Below are 6,419 nucleotides of genomic sequence, written 5' to 3' on the forward strand. Positions count from 1 at the left end.
GGGCGCTCCACTCTCAGAGGAGAGGGGGAGGGTGTTGGGGGAGGGGACAGCGATCTGGATGTAAAGTCAATTAAAAAAAAAGACTTTGTGCCAGGTGGTGGCAATGCCAGGTGGTTGCGGTGCCAGGTGGTGGCGATGCCGGTGCCGGGCGGTGGCGGTGTCGGGGGTGGGGTGAGGGGGTTGGGGGGGGTCTTGTGATGGCAAGGGTGCACGTTTACTGGAAGAGGTGGACAGATCTCTGAGTTCCAGGCCAGCCTGGTCTATAGAGCCAGATCCAGGACAGCCAGGCTTACATAGAGAAACACTGTCTTAAAACAAAACAAAACAAAATGTATGTCTTGCCTCTTTGCTAACTCTGTTAAGCTTTTGATGTTCTGATAAACTGAGTCATATAAGCAGCTGCGAGATTCTATAATGGTACACTATGAAAGGACCAGGAACGTTGCCAGTCTGCCTGTGGACTAGTCCTATTTATCATTAAAAGCTTTATTTTTACACTATAGAAAAGCTTCATTTTAGAATTTTTTTTTTAAGGGTAAACCTAACAGGGATAGAGCTACTTACTGTAAACTGTTAAAGATGATTAAGATATGCAATTTAATAGTCACTCATAAAAGATCATATTTTTTAATGTATTCTAAACTGCACTTGTATTCATGATAAGGACTTGTCTTAATTAGGGTTCCATTGCTGTGAAGAGATACCATGACCAAAGCAACTCTTACAAGGGACATTTAATTGGGGCTGGCTTGCAGGTCCATAGGATCAGAACTTTATCATCCAGGCAGGAATGGCACTGGAGGATCCAAAAGCAGACAGAAGACTGGGTCCCACATGGCAAGGTGGAGGGTCCCCTGATGCCACTTTCCTGTAGCGCCATTCCTTGGCAAGGACTAATGTAATTAATTACAGGAAAAAGCTTCATTTAACCTCCTGTGTTTTTAAGGTTAAGCCTAAAACAAACTAAAAAGAAGCAAAGTTTGTTTAGCTCAACTATACTTAATAATTACGGTCCTCAAACTCATCAGAGATCTGCTGAAATGGGATTTCAAAGGCTTAGTGGAAAAAGCTTACCATGACAGAGACCCCAGCTCCTAGCACTTACTCACCCTAAGGTCTCTAAAGAAGATAGACAGGGCACCAACGACTCCGCCTGTGTTGTGGTATAATCCTAACCACTGGGCATAACTGCCCCAATGCCTCGCCCGCTGCCAGGATCCTGTCCAAACCGTGGACAAGCGGGACACTGGAGAGTTGATGGCCCCACTTTGCCTAGACAGAGTGAGGTCATTCTCTCAAGTTCCTCCTCCACAGGAAGAAGTCCTCTCAGATTTGCCAGGCCTGGCAGCTGAAGATTGATGCGGCCCTTCGACGTGTGCCCCCAACGCTGACATGGACACCACAGGAGCCTGGTGGGTTGGCTACTAGGTAATGGCTAAGTCTCTGACATGGTAATTGATACATAGTCCATTTGGGTTATACTTCCTGGTATAACTTATCCTTCTCAGATCTCTGATGGCATTGATGGCTAGGCTAACTATAGGTTTGTCAGTTTGGCAGCAGCAGCAGGCAACTGGCTCCTTCACCCAAGGCTTGAGCCACCTCATTCCATTTCGTAGGGAAAAATCAAGCCTTGCTGTCTCTAGAGGTACTAGGTCTCTTGTTAAGAAACAGCAGACAGCTTTGCCTTGCTAACAGGCTTCAAATTAAACTATAAACAGGTTTCAGATGTAGCCTTTTCATTGTTCCTTTATTTAAACTTGCTTTGCAATAACTGTCCTCAGTAATATAACTGCTCGTGTCTCTGGTAAATGATTAGATGGGAAAAGGAAGATTCAAAGTCTGTGCAAGTTCTGCATGTTCAGAGGTATAGAGGGGTCTGAGGTGGTGAGAATTCTGAGGGTCTGAAATCATTTAAGGTGTATAAATGCAAGGTGTAGAGGTATAAGAAAGTGATTTAAGGTATCTGAAAAATGGGAAATGTCAGATTTCTTTCCCTCAGCTGTGATATATTGTTATACTAAGATTTTAAAAGTTCAGAACATCAATATTTATCAATGGAGTTGTGATAGCTGGTGGAGCATTGCTGCTTAGTATTCAGTCACAAGCTCAAGATTTTAAGTTCCCGTTAGTTGTCTTTTGAGTAGAGACTTAAAGGTACTTCTCATCACGCTAAAAACATCTGTGTTCAATCTATATGTCCATCCCTCTGGACCGCGAGACAAGATTGTTTATGCTTTTTAACCCAAAGCCATAGCTTTTGCTAGGACTCAGAGGCTTGAGTCTTTTCCAGCTGTTTAACAGATACCTGTTTGCTGGTTTTTCTGCAATGTGGATTTTAGTACAGATTGGTGCTGATATATCTAAAACTGAAAAAAAAAATGTAAGCGACTGGAGAGATGGCTCAGCAGTTAAGAGCACTGGCTGCTCTTCCCAAGGACCAGGGTTCAATTCCCAGCACCTACGTGAAGGCTAATAACTGTCTGTAACTCCAGTCCCGGGGGACCTGATGATCTCTTCTGGTCTCCTTGGACATATGTAAGGTGCACAGACACACATGCAGGGAACACCTATATATGTAAAAATTAAAAATTGGTAAAAAATTCACATAAGCTTCAGGGCATTGAAGGAGTTATTAAGACTTGTTATTAAGACCCATATCTCACAGGGACTCCAGATATGTACTGCCTAAGTCTCTCCATCTCCTTATTCCTGAGGGTGAAATCTCTTTCCTGGACTTGGAACTCCTTCCCTCCCCCAGGTTCTAGGACTATGGGCCTGAAATCTCAAAATGTAAGATTTGCCTTTAAGGTCCTAAACTTTAACTTCTGTCCCGAGTCTGTCTCTGTCTCAGCAGATTTCCACTTGGCTGACAGACACCATCCAGGAATCAACTATGCAAACTGCTGCAAATGGCTCTATGCTCTGGACTCGAGAAAAGCAGCTGTGAACCAGTCCAGACGATGTGATTGCTCCCTGTCTCTTCAGCTGGGTCATCTAACTGGATGTTTCTGATGCATGTCCCATTGCCTGAATCCCTTCCCTGCTTTTGGCTAATATTCCAGCCTTCCTGGGCCCTGGCAACATCCTTGTTTCAGCAGGAAGTAGTTACAGAAGAGAGTTCGTCACCCCTTGTCCCCAACAGGCTGGAATGTTAGATCAAAAGGACATTCTGTGGCATAGAGGACAAAATGGCTACCTATAGTGGCTATTGGCATATTGTGCCCTTCCCCCAGCCTTGAGCAGGCCAGAACTTGTTTACCACAACAGACCAAGTGATAGGATCTAGGTGGAGTTACCAACCTAGGCTGCTTGGAATTTAGAAGAACTGCCCCTGGGCTTGCCCTGAGATATCTCCTCCACCCATCTCCAGCAGTAACCTAGAACAAATACCCCCACCCATCTGTGGCTGAAACAGGAAAAGGTTGGGGTGGGGTCTTTCCCTTTTAAGCTGAGAGCTGAACATTAAAGCTTTGAGCCTTTTGCGAATATTCTCGCTGTTCTGATTCTGTGATAATCAGGACAGGCTAGACATTCGCTATAGTAAGACCATGCATGTGTCCCCAGACCCAGTTCTTTACCTTGGTCTGGTTTTCTAAATGCTGGTGACAAGCCAAATCTGATTGATTATGTGTATGAGCTGTGTGATCATAGGATGGCTGAGGTTTTAAGAATGACAACCAACCCCTCCTGTCCTCCCGCCCCCTCCCCCCATCTCTCCACTCTCCGCTCTCCTCCCTCCCTCCACCCCCTCCACCCTCTGGGCCGGATCTCGTCTCGCTGAGGCGGAGGAGGAGAAGGAGGAGGAGGAGGACGTTCGGCCTGCGCAGTGAGATGTTTGTCCGTCGCCGCCACCGCCGCCATCGCGGAGGAGCGCGATAAAGGGAGCCGAGCCCGGCGCGAGGGGAAGCCCGCGGAGCCGCCGCGCCAGCGCAGCCCCCGGCCGAGCCCCGCTTAAAGAAAAAAAAGAAAAAAAAAAAAGAATGACAACCAACAACAGTTGGCACATAGTGCTAATCAGCCTTGTTACCTAAGGAACATGTAGGGGAATTCTATAACTTCAGTTGCCGTTAAATGACTTGTAACGCTTGTATTTTCCAGTTGTTAATAAAATTAAAAAAAAAAAAAAAAGCTTTGAGCCTTGATCAGAATACTTTGTCTTGGCTTTATTTCCTCTCGCCCTCGTCCCTTTCTTCATTTCCAGCCCCCCTTTCAGGAGAACCCAGTTGATCCATGGCCCCAGGTGGCTACAACATACCAGGAAAGGTGCCTGTTAAACACAAAGAAACCCACATCTATCAACAGGTAGATTCATTAGCTGAGATACTTCTACAAAGCCACAGGGTATGGCTCTGCTTTCTGCAGAAGGAGGTGAGGTGTGACTTTCTGAAAAAACTATTCTTTGTATACAAAGCACTCAGGGATCATCAGGTAATCTGGCTGTACTCAAGAAAATATTCCCAAAAAAGAGCACCAGCAATGAAGCGAAAGGCTGTTCCCATTCTCATTTTGACACTCCTAGTTAGTAACTTGGTCTGCTATCTCAGGCTCTTTGACCTTGTATTTCTGCTATTTGTTTCTTGCTCATTAATGCCTTAACTAGATAATTCTTTCCTAAGTACCATTAAGCTGATGGTTATTAGATCCCAATGTAAACAGGTACCCATCACAGAGTCAGGGTTCAACTCAGAATAAAACTCAAGGAGAGAATGTGAGAGACAAAGTTATATTTTAGGTTTTCATTACAGTGCCTAAGAGACTCACTACACAAAAATGCCTCTACTGTGGGCCACGTTCCTGAAAGGCTGGAGGCTGCTGTCTATGGGACCTAGCAAAGCCACATATTTTGCTCCCCCAAACAACTTTGTTTGACACACCACACTGGAAGTGCTTGATCACATGTAGAGGGGAGCCACTGTTCTTCCAGCTGAGAGTCTGCAATCAGACCCACTGGGGTGGAACCAGATGAGCCAAGCTGGATGCTCTGTGGGGAAGTAAGACAGCCAAGGACAGAAGAACGGGACAGTGTTCCAGGGACTTGTAGGGGAATGGCTATTGCTAAGGTTACAAATGCCTCTCCTAAAAAAATGTATGCACTTCCAAGTTCATGGGGAGAGTGGGACCTTGGAGAGCCTGGCAGGGTCTTTTTCTTGTTGGTTGTTGAGATGGAGGCAGCAGTTTTAGGATTCCAGGGAGCTTTGCCCATGGCTTCTGTGCCACTAGATGATACAATTCCTTAATGTCCAAAGGGACCAAAGAGCCTTTGAGCTGATGTGCCTGAATGAGACTCATAGCAGTAGGATGCCAGGCCTGGGGACAGCAGTCCAAGCTGTGCATGGGGACCAGACTTACCTGGCACACTCTTGCAGTGTTCCATGCACACAGGACTTGCTCCCTTAGGTTGAGTTAACTAAGATGGGACGTGCAGACAGCACAGCAGCTTGAACCTTACTGTGCTGACTTCATGCAAGTCTGGTTTGCACTCTGACTTAGATGGGTCAGTGACCCTGGGGGTTTGGGGCAAGCTCCTGGCTTTGCCTGATGTGGGAGGCCACTCCTCCATACGCCCTGCCCCCAACAGCACAGAAACAGGTGGCTTGCTATGGTGGGGAGGTGAATACTCTCTTACCACAAATACATCATGGCAGAGGTCAAGATTTCAAAGGACATTTATTATTTTTGAAAGGTCTGAGGGGAACTTTACAAGAGTCAGAAGCCAGTAACTACAAAGGATGATATATAAAATACAAAGCCAGTATGTTGTGGCAAATTTCCAGAAAACACACTGAAAATCTTTACAGTTCAAAACTGCTTCACTTTATACATAATTACAAATTACTATACAGCGCTTGGGTTTAATCCGACTTTTCATTTAAGAGGGCTTAGTACAGAAATGTTCATACAGCATTTGGAGACAAATGAACAAGAACAGAGGTATAGGTGTATCCTGCTCACCTTCTGTAGAGCCCAGGCCTCAGGAGGAAACCTGAGACAAGCCAACTGGGTTAGGCCCATCCCAGCAGGTGGCAACCAAGGCAGGGCAGCTGAGGCTAGGAGGGTTCTAAGGCATAGATAGGTTCTGTACTTCCTGCAGAGGCCCTCTGGGGTCTGTGGCAGCAGCTCCTGCCTGGTTTCTCCGCAGGGCACACTTGCAGTAGTGGGGGCCACCCACTTTACACCTTAGTTGAGATGGAGAAATAACTCAGGACTTGCCAATCAATCATTTGACAAATGAAATCTTGTGAGTGCAGGAAAAGGCCTCTGTCACCCCTCCCCCCTTATGGCAGCATTAGAATACTTTGCATTTCTCCACCTGGCCAGCAGGCAGCAGACTCCAAAGTCTAGTTAACTAGGAATGTTATGCCACATGAAAGAAAACAAGGAGCCTAACACAAATGCACCATGCCCTTGGTCTCTGC

General features: G+C 46.1%; 1 long non-coding RNA gene and 1 other non-coding gene across 2 annotated transcripts in view; both read left to right on the forward strand.

The window, feature by feature from the left end:
- The window catches only part of LOC114636741, an 11,066-nt gene extending 8,602 nt beyond the window's left edge, over positions 1-2,464 (forward strand). The window contains exon 3 of the long non-coding RNA XR_003713661.1: positions 1,315-2,464. This is a non-coding gene — a long non-coding RNA (uncharacterized LOC114636741). The remainder of the gene's footprint in view (positions 1-1,314) is intronic.
- A 1,018-nt stretch (positions 2,465-3,482) lies between these two features.
- Positions 3,483-3,614, forward strand: LOC114636742. Its single transcript, XR_003713662.1, has one exon. It is a non-coding gene; the product is annotated as a small nucleolar RNA SNORA72 (small nucleolar RNA).
- The last annotated feature ends 2,805 nt before the right edge of the window (positions 3,615-6,419 follow it).

The sequence above is a fragment of the Grammomys surdaster genome, unplaced genomic scaffold (genome assembly GCF_004785775.1).
Source record: "Grammomys surdaster isolate TR1022 unplaced genomic scaffold, NIH_TR_1.0 124868, whole genome shotgun sequence".
In the NCBI taxonomy this organism is placed as follows: Eukaryota; Metazoa; Chordata; class Mammalia; order Rodentia; family Muridae; genus Grammomys; species Grammomys surdaster.